This window comes from Choristoneura fumiferana, unplaced genomic scaffold, assembly GCF_025370935.1.
Source record: "Choristoneura fumiferana unplaced genomic scaffold, NRCan_CFum_1 Sck3bRy_43;HRSCAF=211_pilon, whole genome shotgun sequence".
NCBI classification, from domain to species: domain Eukaryota; kingdom Metazoa; phylum Arthropoda; class Insecta; order Lepidoptera; family Tortricidae; genus Choristoneura; species Choristoneura fumiferana.
Genome location: NW_027413029.1, coordinates 51125 through 65882, shown reverse-complemented (window position 1 = coordinate 65882; position 14758 = coordinate 51125). Strand labels below are relative to the sequence as shown.

Genomic DNA, 14758 nt, shown 5'->3' with positions numbered 1-14758 from the left:
ATTATCCTCTCATCGCCGCATATAAGCGCCGTCCGTTTCAAATACTATTCACTACAACTCTACGCGTAACCGCAGTGTAATCTCTTAGGTCAAGTTCAGATTATGTTTACTCGTCCAACATTAGCGAAATGTGAAAAAACCTCAGTGTATACGCCGCCTCCACGCGGCGAGCCGCCATGAAACCTAATAATTGTGATAATTTTCAAAAAATGTTTACGCTTCTGTTCATAGTTTGTTTATCTGTGGATTAAGCAACAGTGAGGAGGGTGATCTAGGATACAGTTTAAATATAGGAAACGCAATAGACGTATTCGCGAAGTAAGTAATTTTTATGCACTTTGTAAATTGATAGTGGTATTCTCTAATTACTTAGTGATACGCAAAATGGTTGCATATTTAAATTCAAGTCTTTTATTAAATGTATACCTAAATGATTGCGGTGTAAAGTCTAAACTCAATGACACGCGTCTTCCTGAAATGTGCACTTTTAAATAGTGTAGGTATAGAAATTTTTTAAATGCTATTGTAGGAACAAATACGTTGATACTTAATTTAAAAATATCAATTTTATTAAGTAACATTTTTAGAGAAATTTTTGATATAAGCACGTAGGTAACGTAATTAATAAAGAGCAGCGACTCTACCTCAAAATAAATACACAATATAAGAGAATTCATCGAAGGAAACCTGTAAATTTTTTTTTTCAGGGGGATCAAAGAATGCCCCGTTCTAAATATTAAGAAAAATAAGAGTACACACAGCTGACTATTCCATATTTATGAACAAATTCCCCCGTTTCACCCTAGAATATTATAGGTAACTTTGTTAAGCGCAGATTCCAATATTTTTAATACTGCGACCAATTGCGACTCTCTTTTCATTCGTAATTTTATTGCATCGCCCTTGCAATAGAAAACTTCTTAAAATACGTATGTAAGCGACTTAAATGTAGGTATAGGTAGTTTCGCGACGCACAGTTTTGGAGCCCCTAGGTTTTTGTCCGAATAAACACAAAAGCGTTACATTTATCGTCACATAAAATTTACCAAACCTCTGTTTTTGGTGTGTTTGGGTGAGATTTTTGAGTAGACAACCAAAAATTAGAAGCAGCTAATCAAGGAGCTCGTTATTAGTACAGTCAAGTGCAAAAATAATGATCTATTCGAACCACTCAAAAATATGTTACTAGGCGGCGAAATAGAGTGTGGTACCTACTTATTTTTGAAACTTTGAATAATTTCATATTTTTACACATGATCTGTGCCAATCCTCGTAAAACAGTAGGTACACTGTTTAGGCTAACAAGCTTCGTATAAAAGTGTTTAAACTATTTAATTACAAAAAAAAGAGACCAATAAAGGTATCCTACGAAACAGTCACCTCGCAATAATATGTTTTCTAAAAGTTTATTATTACTGTCTACTTCATAAAGTTAATAAGCGTTTTTCTGTCCGTATCAGCGTTTCGCAATTGTTTAATTATTCATTAATCTTTATTGCGCTCTCAGATAGAGCACGATTGTGATGTTAATGATCTTACTCTGTTATCAATTTATCATATGAAAAAATATACGTCTACTATAGACGTACGTAAGAGCTCACTGGATCTCTGTGTCCTAACTTAGGGTTTTCCCAGCACCCTAATATATTATGTAGGAACACTCAAACTCTATGTCAAGTTTGAGAGTTCCTACATAATATATTAGGTCGTAAGATATAATGATCATTTATTGTACTTACGACTAACCTATAATTACCTGTAATTTTTTAACCGACTTCAAAAAAGGTGGTTCTCATTTTGACCTGTGTCTGTATAGTTATGTAGGTACCTACCTATGTATGTTTGTCCGCGATTAAATCGGTTCAGACTTTGATTCGGTTTTCAGAAAAGTATTTGTTAAATTTAGGAGAAGGTTTTGGTATTTTAACCAACTTAAAAAAAACGGAACTTTTATAAAAACAATTGAACTAAGCCGTGTTTGAGCTTAATAGAATCTTTGTGAGATGTACTTTGGCAAACAATCACTAAAAAGTAAGAATTAAAGATTTATTTTTTATTTTTTTTAAATTTAAAAAATATTTTAACTTTTTTGTAGTCAGTTTATTTTTTGTTAAAATTTTTGTTTTCATTGACCCAAGAATAAAATATGCTATGTCCAATACTTATTTTTCTGATAATCTAAGTGGCGGATTAACTCATTTTTACGCGGGAAATACCCAATTGGTAGCTTTAGTAGGATTCTAACTTAAATACAACTTCTCTTTAGCTACGGGGACCTTTCCCAAGTAACCCAAGTAGTCTCAGCGGACTACGAAGAGAATACGACGATACAGAATCTCCGCAACCCTTCAGAGAGAAGAACATAAGGGTGTTCCTCAATGCTAGCAGCAAGGAGTACCCTGGAGACCGCATGGTGGACATGAATATACTGCTGTATGAGAGCTTCGACGACCTATTGGATGATACTTTCAGAATTTTTATATTTGAAGGTAAGTAGCTATCCTGTCATTTCGCCAAATTCTTTTTACAAATTTTTCGTTTCATAAATGTTTCATTTGCTTTTGAAATTGTGAACTATTCAAATTTATTTATTGTTAGGTTAGGGTTAGTTTATTCGTTTTTAATTACACGAATGTTTTTGTTCTCTGTATTCATGTTTATATTATTTAGTATTATTTAATCATATAAGTATGTTTATCCGTTGCCTAGTACATAGTACAAGCTTTGCTTAGTTTGGGACTAGGTCAATTTATGTGTCAAGGTCCATGAATTTTTTATTTATTTATTTATTAATCATAAATTATTTACGGGTCAGACTAAAAGGCTTCGGCAAAATGAGCATTAGTGAAACAAATAATTGTAAAAAATGTTTTAGTTAGAATTAGTGAACCAGATACATATGTTCAGCGATGAACGATAGATTTCTACTCTTAAATGTTATTATGGGTTTAAAGTCAGTAGTACAGTCAGCATCAAAAGTAGCGGATCACTTTTACTCTGTTGTTTTAACACATTTGTCAAATTTGTATGGTGTTACAATACAATACAATACAAAGACTCTTTATTGTACACCAGATATAGTAAGCGATACAGAAAACATATTTTATAAAAAATTACAGGTGAGCAATAGGCGGCCTTATCGCTTAAGAGCGATCTCTTCAGCAAACCTTCCAGGCACTCAGTTTAAGTAAAAGTAGGTACCTATGCAGCTGCTTTTGATGCTGCAGGCATACATTTTTCAAACAGTTCTACCGCAGTATGCATGCATGTGCATGCAATATGCGAACCGTATCTAACTGACTTTCGATACGTGACCTACCATCCATGCTACACTTGTCATAAAATAGATTACATAGGTACCTACAGGTGAAAAAATTACAAGAATGTTCATCGAAAAATTCCTCGCGTGATTCATGTAAAAATAATATGATTCACTATGACTTAGCCATAATTCCGTTAAATAATTGTCACTTTTAGCTAATGATATCACGTGTTTTTGTGACAAGGATAGGAACTAAAGGGAAGGGAGCTATTTTTAAATATGATCTACTTTTTTAACAAAAAGTAAAACGACTCCAAAAAAAAAAAAAATATCAAAAAATGGACCACTACAAAACCTTGAAAATATTTTTCTAGGTACTGTAATGAAATTTCTACACAGGGTAGCGGGTCGCTGCAGGTGAGGAATTAAACCAAGGTTTTGGTGCAACAAGATGTTTATTTCTAAGGATACTCACAATTATCCCGCTCCCATCAACCATACAAACACTGTGTATAATTTAAATCCTACTTCCTTATGAAAACTAAGGGTCGTGAATGCAATTGGCCAGTGATTTGTGATTACTTAACTATCTGTATAATCTAAATAAAGGTAACTCCTATACCTCGGCTCCGAAGCTGCCAAACCTGGCTGCAGGCCACTGTGGGCCACTCTAGGACGCCGCCTCGTGCTCGACGTCCCAGCGCCACCGACAGTAAACCACGCTGGGCAGGCCAACCAGCTCCACAGCCGCCAGGGCTCCTTGAAACACTTCTACACGAAGCCACAACAACCACACTTCAGCCCGTGTCTTAGCACCTCCTGTGGACGGATCATGGATTAGAAATAACTCCAGTGGGGTCCCTCAAGGACAGAAGGGACCAGCTCGCTTAGCCTGGTTGACAGACCACCATGAAATTTGGAAATTAGTTAAGCACGCACCGTGGAGGAAATGCAGACTTGCTTAGCGCCGCCTGGGTCACGCTGTCTACTCCACGAAGGCGCAAGACTTTGGACACCACAGCGATCTACAAGCAAAGATCGAGGATTAGCGTTGTCGACCCAAAGGGAAGGCAGGGCTCCAATGGTTTGTCCACATACCACTGAATTCCGGAAGACACTACGTGAGTCGCTCCACGTCACACACACCACAATACCTCACTGAAAACAAAAATGTAAAATAAGTAAAGAGAAACGCTGACAGCGTATTCAGACGCCTTTACCAGGTCCATCAAGAGGAACTCACCAAAAACAGAAAATAATTCCCACTTAGGAACACAACTACTCTTCAACCATCAATCAAAATGGCTGCTCACCCAAAACGCGGCCTCATGCTCGTAGAGCTGTCACTGTTGCCATGTACGATTTTTTTTTGAAGGACATCACTAGAGTCAAAATCCAAATTTTTACTTTCCAAAACCAACCATTAAGAGAAAATAATTATTTAATCCATATTCCTGTAAACGATCTACACAAACGGAGATTAATTTAAATGTCCTTAAGTCAAATGAAAAAACGCCGAATTATGAGATGAACAGAAAAAACATTGACTCGAAAACTCTTGCTGTCACCTGTCAAAATGACAACCTTACAACACCCCTCCTCCCAGACGAATTTCCCGACAAAAAGGAGAGAAATTCCAGCTGGCCCCCAGCTACCTCCACGTAACCCTGAAAACCCCGCCAAGAAACGAAATCAGTTGCACCAAAAATATTTTTTTTAAAACCCTCCTTTTAAAAAAAAAGTCAGCTAGACCCGCCTAAGCTACCGAGTGGTCAACGTCGGCGGCGCGGCGAGCGAGAGCGACCAGCACGGGCCGCGCGTCCGACGTTCACACACCCTTAAAACAAACAAAAATAATAAACGAAATAGCAATAAAAACGTAACACATGCTGTTACGCAATGCTGGGACTGACCCACCAGGGTCGAGATTAGTCGGCGTCGGCGGCACGGCGAGCGAAGGCGACTGACGCGGGCCGTGCGTCCGACACCCACCTACTCGATTAAAACTTGAAGTAGTAAAGTTTGTAAAAAAAGGGCATAAATATGCCTGTAAAGAAAATTGTAAAAAAATAAAAATAAAAGAGTTGGTGTTCCAAAGGATCATTCTCTGTTCTGTGGGATAAGATGCGAGTAACGACTATTGTCATCCTACCGACCAGCTCTACATAGAGTCAGCCCCTTTCCGGTACCACTTTCATATCTTTAATATGCCATTTTCCTACAGGTTTGCCATTCCCATCCTCCAACTCATATACTAATTTCGAGAGTTTCCTAACCACACGACATTTTTCATATTTTGGGGCCAACTTGGATGCAAAATACTTAGATGCGTCACTTTGTTTAAAGGATCGTTTCCACACAATATCTCCAATCTCAAACTCCAGATCTCGCCGCCGCTGATTGTAGTATTTAGCATTTATTTGGTGAGCCTTCGTCAACTCCTCCTTAACCTCAGCAAACACCTGTTTAAGCTCGCCCAAATTATTGTAAAGGTCACTACGTGACGAAAAGATAATTTCATTAAGGTCTTCGAAATCTTTGTAAATACTACCATCAGCCACAGCCTCACGTCCATGCACTAAAAAGAAAGGGGTATAACCCGTAGCTAAACTCACAGATGTATTTATTGCAAATTGAATTTTGTGTATATTAACGTCCCAGGTACGATGGTCGGTACCGACAAAACTAGAGACAGCTGTCAAAATCGTCCGATTTTGTCTCTCTACGGGATTAACCTGAGGCGTATAAACAGGTCCAAAATGTACTTGAGGTATTTGATATTTGCGGTATAATGACTGAACCTCGTGGCCGCAAAAGTTAGAAGCATTGTCAGACATAATTGTTTGTGGAATTCCATGGACAAGAAACACATGATCCTCGAGCCGCTGCGCTATCACCTTACCGGTGGCACGGCGTAAAGGAAACAGTAAGCAATACTTTGTGAAATAACACGACACCACAAGCAGGTTAGTATTTTGCATCCTAGACATAGGTAAAGGCCCAACAATATCAATACTGAGACACTGGAATGGACGCGAGCAGACCCTAGCACTACCCATTAACCCCGGTGTCTTAACATTGGGGCATTTATAAGCGTTGCAAACGTCACATTCGGAAATAAACTTTATTGTATCTTGGTACATACCAGGCCAAAAATAACGCAACTTCAACCTCTGGTAGGTTTTGGCTATTCCTAAGTGAGCTGCCGTTGGCTCTGAGTGGTTCCCCATTAGAATAGCATGTCTTAAGTCACTTGGAACAACCTCCTTCCAGTCATAGTCTGATCGCAGTTTACTCTTTGACTTGGTATATCGAAATAGCTTATTGTCAATAATTTGAAAATTTGGACAACTCCTAGCTTTATCACGACAACGCTTATAAATGTCACAATACCACGGATCATTTGTCGCGGGTTCCAAGGTGGATACTGGCACCGCTCTGGAGAGCGCGTCAGGCACCACATTATCGATACCGCGCCTATGTTCTATTGTGAAATTATAAGGTGACAAGCGACAGCCCCACCTCTCCAATCGACCGCTAGGGTTCTTCAAATTCAAAAACCACTTCAAACTGGCATGGTCCGTGAAGATTTTAAACGGCTTGCTTCCCTCTAGGTATGGGCGGAAATGTTCTACCACGAACACCACCGCTAGTGCTTCCCTTTCTGTAGCAGAGTAGTTACGCTCGCAGGGTGTTAGTGCGCGACTACAAAAGGCAATCGGATGTTCTTCACCATCGCAAGTCTGCGTTAAGGTACCGCCTATCCCGAAATCGGAAGCGTCGCAGTGAACGGCAAAAGGTTTGTCAAAATCTGGGCAAGCCAGAACCGGGGCACTTGTTAAAGCGGTTTTTAAATCTTCAAAAGCCTTATTAGCCTGAGCGGACCAATCAAAAGGCGGGGCGCCTTTGCGCGTAGACGTGAGAGCGTTTAGTGGTCCCGCAATTGAACTAAAATTTTTAATGAAGCGTCTGTAATAGGAGGCGGTTCCTAGAAAACGCTTCACATCCTTTCTAGAGGCGGGGGTGGGGAAATTTTTGATAGCACTAATTTTATCGGGATCCGTTCTTAACCCATGCCGGTCAACTACATAGCCCAAGTACTTCAATTGACTACGGAAAAAACTTGATTTGGCCAGATTTATTGTAAGATTCGCCTTTTCAAAACGAGCAGCCACGGCACGCAGCAGAGCCAAATGTTCCTCAAAGGTGGCCGACACACAGATTAGATCGTCCAAGTATGACCAGACCTTGCCTTCAAACTCGGGTCCAAACAATCGATCCATCAGACGCTGCTGCGTAGCTGGTGCTGAAGTCAAACCGAAAGCCATTACTTTGTACTGAAATAGACCGCGGCCAGGAATTGTAAATGCAGTCTTTTCTTTCGAAGACGGATGTAACGGAATTTGATGAAAAGCCGACTTTAAGTCTATTGATGTTAAATATTTGGCCTCTTTCAAGCTATCTAATATTTGTGAAATATACGGTAAGGGGTAAGAGTCGTGTTTGGAAACATCATTAAGTTTGCGACTGTCCAAGCAAAATCGAAGAGAACCGTCAGCTTTAGGTGCTAAAGTGACGGGACTATTCCATGGGCTAGTGCTAGGCTCTACTAGGTCGTCGCGCAACATCTCGTCTAACTGTCGGTTAAGTTCCCTTAACCTTTCGGGTGACATCCTATAAAAACGTTGTTTAATGGGTACGGCATCACCCGTATCAATTGTATGTGCAATGAGATTGGTGCGTCCTAAACCTTTACGCTCCGCAGAAATGTTTTCAAATTTCTGTATAACCTCTAACGCCTGACACTTTTGAATCTCATTAAGAGAATCAAAGTCACTCAAATGAACCTCAGAAACCTCACAATCACTAACGTTCCTCTCGGGAACCGTGCCACATAACGCGAGGACCTCCGGAGCTATACCAAAGGCCCTCCAAAAATTAATACCTAATAACAAGTCCGTCGTCACGCCGGGTATGATATAAAACTTGACAACAACAGTCTTAACGTCAACCGTAACCGGTAGGTATACATAACCAGTGACGGGAGACGACGAGCCGTTTGCTGTTTTTATTACGTCGAGATCGTGTGACCTGTACCTAGTGACGTGATTGGGTAAACTGTGTAAAATGTTATTGTTTATTATAGATATTTCTGAACCCGAGTCAAGCAAGCCACTATGCACAGATCCGTAAATGGAGACGTTTTTAAATGGTCGATGGTCATTACCAGCTATGACGTGAACCAGGGGTTTATCCCTCCTGCCGTGCACAAATTTTTTATGCATTGCAGGCGGGACAAAGTCCCGGCCCACCCCTACTCGTTTTTTGGACCACGTGACGGACCGGCGGTACATCTGGGGCAATCACGCATTGTAACTCCCTTTTCTCCACATCGATAACATAATATGGACTTTGGTGCCCTACAATCCTTCAATACGTGACCATTCATCCGACACTGAACACAGAAGAGCTCGTTGGGGTTATTGATAACCGCATCCACTGTCATATAGGTCTGCCTATTGTGTGACTGACAAGCTAAGTCGGGGCACAACAACCCATTCGACACTGGAGGCGGCTCTTTGAACGCCCCCACTCGATATTTAGCATGTTCCAATAACCTACAGTGTTCCTTCAATTCCGACCACGAATTAATTCGAGTTAGCGCTAATTGTGACGAATAGAATGGCCTTATTCCGTATTTAACAATTGTTAACTGTTCTTCGTCACTAATTGGTTTCCTCAGTCTATTAAAGTAAATTTTCATTATACTTAAATAAATAGTGATATTTTCTTCGGGACCCTGTGTACGTGTACGGATTTCCTGCATTAATCTATAGTCAAAATCGAATGGCAAATATTCTTCTAGAAGGAGCTTTTTTAAGTCACTCCACCCACGAACCTCATTGCACACGCCGCGGTACCAAAAAGAGGCTTCCTCAATAAACAATTCAATAGCCGAAGCAAATAGTTCATCGTTTGAAATATGCCTACTTTGACATAACTCCTCTAAGCGTTCTATGAACGCAACAACACTTGTCTTCCCATTAAACTTCAAATTCAATGTGTGAACACCCTTATTCCTATTACAAGACACATTAACAACCTGACCAACCTGAGTGTGCGTTGACTCATGTTTAGAAGAGGGCTCATCTTCGTCCTGTAAGTCCTGGCTACTCTTGTACAATCTGAACAAATTGTCCACCCTCTGAGTAATCACTGTATGTTTTTTATTTAATTCGGTATACAACTCACAGTCATCTGGGGTTGTTGGTTGCAAACGCCCCAATCTATGAAATAAGTGGTTACTCAGGGCCTGGATTCTGTTCAGGTTCTTCAAGGAAAGTCGCGCGTCAGCAGTCAATTTCGACAATTCGACCAATTTATCAGCTATACACTGGAACTCAACTGATAAGTCACCTAAGAAGGAGTCTATCTCATCAGTAGGTATTTTGTTTGCTAACTCTCGAATTTGTGTCTTTAAGCCAGGGTAAGAATCAACTGGCTGTTCACCACGTATCTTCACTTCATAAATTAACTCATCTTTATGCAGCAGGTGAAAAACAATTGGTTTTTCTTCCATTTTATAAAATAAGTCAACGGGCCACGTGCAAACACGATTACAAAATAATTATCTTATTTTAGTTATAACTACTAAAGACTACCTGTTATTGTACTATGTTTATTTAGTACTAAACAAAACGTAAACAACAATGTTACTTTGTTTTGTAATTATTTAAATGAATGTTAATGTATTTATTTTAGTAAAATATTTTTTATGGCTATGTATTTACTTAATTACACCCTGAACAAATGCATTAATCCACAATGGTAAAATATAAGCTTAACCAGAAACTATCAATGTTGGAATATATTCACTTATTTTGTTTGTGTAACAATTATCAAAATTTACCAAAACTCAACTGTTTACATGTGACTGATACTTAAAATGTTTGTTTCAATTATTGTTTCAAACTGTTGACAATTTACTTACAATTGTCCTCATTAACACACACTTTTAAAGTATATAATTTGATTGTAGTTGGTTTATTGACTATTGTGATTAATTTTATGATTTATTATAAGTTAAATTTACACTTGGTTTCAACTTGGTTTTCAAACACTACTTAGCAAAATGGATAGTAATTCAGCTAATTCACATTCACATATGAATTGCCAACTGCAATTGTTAAATTGCAAGTAGCAACTGTAATATAAAACAGGTAAAAATAATATGGTCTACACAATAACAAGTAGGTATAATGAGTTCAATGAATTTGACACCTTGTTTTTATTTAAATGTGAAACAAGACAAAATATTCAATATTACCTAATTACCTATATGATCACTGACCAACCTGTGATTTAGCCGCAGATAAAACACAGAGCAAACCTTGCAAACACTGTCAAAAACTGTTCGGGCGCCGATTTGTAATGAAATTTCTACACAGGGTAGCGGGTCGCTGCAGGTGAGGAATTAAACCAAGGTTTTGGTGCAACAAGATGTTTATTTCTAAGGATACTCACAATTATCCCGCTCCCATCAACCATACAAACACTGTGTATAATTTAAATCCTACTTCCTTATGAAAACTAAGGGTCGTGAATGCAATTGGCCAGTGATTTGTGATTACTTAACTATCTGTATAATCTAAATAAAGGTAACTCCTATACCTCGGCTCCGAAGCTGCCAAACCTGGCTGCAGGCCACTGTGGGCCACTCTAGGACGCCGCCTCGTGCTCGACGTCCCAGCGCCACCGACAGTAAACCACGCTGGGCAGGCCAACCAGCTCCACAGCCGCCAGGGCTCCTTGAAACACTTCTACACGAAGCCACAACAACCACACTTCAGCCCGTGTCTTAGCACCTCCTGTGGACGGATCATGGATTAGAAATAACTCCAGTGGGGTCCCTCAAGGACAGAAGGGACCAGCTCGCTTAGCCTGGTTGACAGACCACCATGAAATTTGGAAATTAGTTAAGCACGCACCGTGGAGGAAATGCAGACTTGCTTAGCGCCGCCTGGGTCACGCTGTCTACTCCACGAAGGCGCAAGACTTTGGACACCACAGCGATCTACAAGCAAAGATCGAGGATTAGAGTTGTCGACCCAAAGGGAAGGCAGGGCTCCAATGGTTTGTCCACATACCACTGAATTCCGGAAGACACTACGTGAGTCGCTCCACGTCACACACACCACAATACCCCACTGAAAACAAAAATGTAAAATAAGTAAAGAGAAACGCTGACAGCGTATTCAGACGCCTTTACCAGGTCCATCAAGAGGAACTCACCAAAAACAGAAAATAATTCCCACTTAGGAACACAACTACTCTTCAACCATCAATCAAAATGGCTGCTCACCCAAAACGCGGCCTCATGCTCGTAGAGCTGTCACTGTTGCCATGTACGATTTTTTTTTGAAGGACATCACTAGAGTCAAAATCCAAATTTTTACTTTCCAAAACCAACCATTAAGAGAAAATAATTATTTAATCCATATTCCTGTAAACGATCTACACAAACGGAGATTAATTTAAATGTCCTTAAGTCAAATGAAAAAACGCCGAATTATGAGATGAACAGAAAAAACATTGACTCGAAAACTCTTGCTGTCACCTGTCAAAATGACAACCTTACAGTATACCTCTGGCTCAAGTCGTGCCTCAGCACGAGCCAGCAGAAATGGAACAATATTCGTCTACCTCCCCTATGGGTTTCAATCCATCCTGCTGGGTCCGTGCTAAGTCACCGACTTCGAGCTAGTAGGTACCTACCTAGAAAAATATTTTCAAGGGATTGTAGTCGGTTCCATTTTTTGTTATTTTTTTCATTCTTTTAGTCGTTTTACTTTTTGTTAAAAAAAACTTTATTTCTCACTTTTTAGTGATTTATAGCCAAAGTACATCTCACAACGATTCATTAAGAAACAAACCGGCTTAGTTCGTGTTTTATTAACAGTTCCGTTGCCTACCTTCCGGCTTTAGCTCCGATCATTCGAAAGCATCATAACTTAAAGCTCTTCTTAGTCGCTTATCTAGGTACATTATTAATTAGTATTCTTTTTCAGAACAGACAAAACCCTGGAAGCCTTCATGGGAGACTGGATCACGGACGAGATAATGCGCACCCTAGGCATAGAATACGACCCTCGCCCAGACACTTGTTGCTACGTGCTTCTGAAGCTTGACAAGGGTGCATCGCACCGTCAAAATGATGATTTGACAGACGTTGCCCTGACAAGTTTGTCAAGAGAGCGGTTGACGCGTTAAATGCCAGTGAATGTGGCGGAAATAAGGAAGTTCATGAAAAGCTACGGCACGCATTACATAGATCGTTTGCGAACTGGGAACTTCATTTACCAGGTAAGATGGTAGTAAACTATTGTTCTACTTCTACTACTATTCAACTGTAGGGGCCTACCTACCTCTTAGTGTGATAAATTAGCATATATCTAGGTAGCGTCTAGCGCATGGACTACACTTAAATAACCCAAGTGTTAGTCCATGCGCTAGACGCTACCTAGATATACTTTTTTTATAAGCTCTTATTTAACTTGCAATGTATGTGCGGGTCAAATTTTGGCATTTCAGTTTGACCCATTTCCGTGGTCGAATCGACTTGAAATTTGACATACTTAGGTACTTACCTACATAGATCTGGTGACAATGCAATAATCTGGTCGTGTACAACAGTCTCCGCAGAGGGAACTCCTCAATGATTAAATATGTCATCAACCTGAAATTTGGTACGGAAATGTAGACATGACAATGCAAATACAGTCAACAAAAAGTACGGTCAGCAAGAAAAGCTTGTATTTTAAAATTAATTTTACACAACAACAACATTTCTTTATATCCATGTTTACAGGTATTCAAAATACAAACGCTCGGGCTACAACCTCCTCCGCTCATACATCAAGCTGCGCGGGAACAGCCAAGTCGGCTCCGACACCCTGCGGTTCTACTTCTCTTCGTACTTCCTCAAACAAGTTGGGGACATCAGAGTAAGTAGTTCCATCGATATTACAAAATAACGGCCAGTGCCCTATTTCACGAAGCTACAAGTTACAATTTACAAGCGGTAGTCTTTGTTTAACAGTATGCATTGAAAAGAGACTACCGCTTGTAAATTGTAACTTGTAGCTTCGTGAAATGAGGCCCTGGTCGTTTTCTGTTCAATGTGCTATCGGAGGACTGCTTGTTGAAATCATATATCGTTCGAAAATATTGTAGCGACTTTTAGCGCCATCTAGTGAGGAAATATATACACTGCGAATCCTACATCACGCCATCGAAGTTTCTCGACTCAGACGCATATTTATATACCCATAACAACTTCGGACGCTCTTCCTTTGGTCTTCAGTCCATCTGCCTGAAGAGAGATCACTCTATTGTAGCCTCTTTCCACTAATTGAATTAATTACATATCAACATCATATCTTGGTCTGTGCTGTGTAAGTCTCATTGCGGGGCACAGGCCTCCGTTCATAATGAGAGCGCTTGAGGCGTAGTGCCTACGCGGGCCCCCACACCATTGAATTTCTTCGCACGTGTGTTCAGGACTCCTCTCAAAATTTTCCTTTTTCGTAAGCTCATAGAAAAACACAAGAGACGTGAGCACGCGCTCGCTCCCAAAATACTCTGCTTGAGAGTCCATAGCTCAAAACATTACGCTACCACGATCTTTTTAGGTTCGTAGCCAAAATGGCAAAAACGGAACCCTTATAGTTTCGCCATGTCTGTCTGTCCGTCCGCGGCTTTGCTCAGGGACTATCAATGCTAGAAAGCTGTAATTTTGCAAGAATATATAATGTAAACTATGCCGACAAAATGGTACAATAAAAAAGACGTCCCATAGACGTAAAGTGGGGGTGATTTTTTTTCTCATCCAACCCTATAGTGTGGGGTATCGTTGGATAGGTCTTTTAAAACCATTAGGGGTTTGCTAAGACGATTTTTCGATTCATTGATTTTTGCAAAATATTCAAATCGAATCCCCCCTCTCAAATCAGAACCGGTGGGTGGAAATTTTTTAAAAAAATTCAGGTTGGTAGTAAGTATTATCAAACTTTAAAGAAAACATAACGGCTAAGTTTTCTTGGGATTATTAGTAGTTTTACTCTTAAATAGCAGCCTAAGGTATAAAATACATAAACTTGGAAATTCCGTATAAAATACGAAATCCTTAGAAAAGTATTACCTACATAATTTTTTCTTAATGTCTACGGAACCCTATTTTGGGCGTGTCCGACACGCTCTTGGCCGGTTTTTTTAACTTGTTTGTTAATCCCCTCTTACAGATAGCGAGTGGCAACAAAACAGTAGAAGCGTGGGCTCGCCGCAACCTCCGCGACAGTCAGTACTTATATTACCGGCCTAGTTTACTCCGGCTGCACTATAACCCTATGCTAGCCTACAAACTCAATGAAATGCTGGACAATGGGGCGTTATTGAGTCTAGGACTCCAAACGTTTGAAGCCCTTATTCGCTGATGAG

The 14758-nt window shown here is 39.9% G+C and overlaps 1 long non-coding RNA gene and 1 pseudogene across 2 annotated transcripts; one reads left to right on the top strand and one right to left on the bottom strand.

Annotated features, from left to right (window-relative positions):
- The first annotated feature begins 231 nt into the window (after window positions 1-231).
- On the top strand, window positions 232-14758 carry LOC141445183 (torso-like protein; annotated as a pseudogene).
- LOC141445181 (uncharacterized) lies at window positions 3637-11899 on the bottom strand. 2 transcript variants are annotated; one of them, XR_012453289.1, is made up of 7 exons: window positions 11555-11899; window positions 11410-11469; window positions 11251-11336; window positions 4506-11130; window positions 4361-4420; window positions 4202-4287; window positions 3637-4081 (listed from the first exon to the last, which is right to left on the bottom strand). It is a non-coding gene; the product is annotated as an uncharacterized lncRNA (long non-coding RNA). The 2 variants fall into 2 exon arrangements; XR_012453288.1 differs by having other exon boundaries at window positions 4361-11130.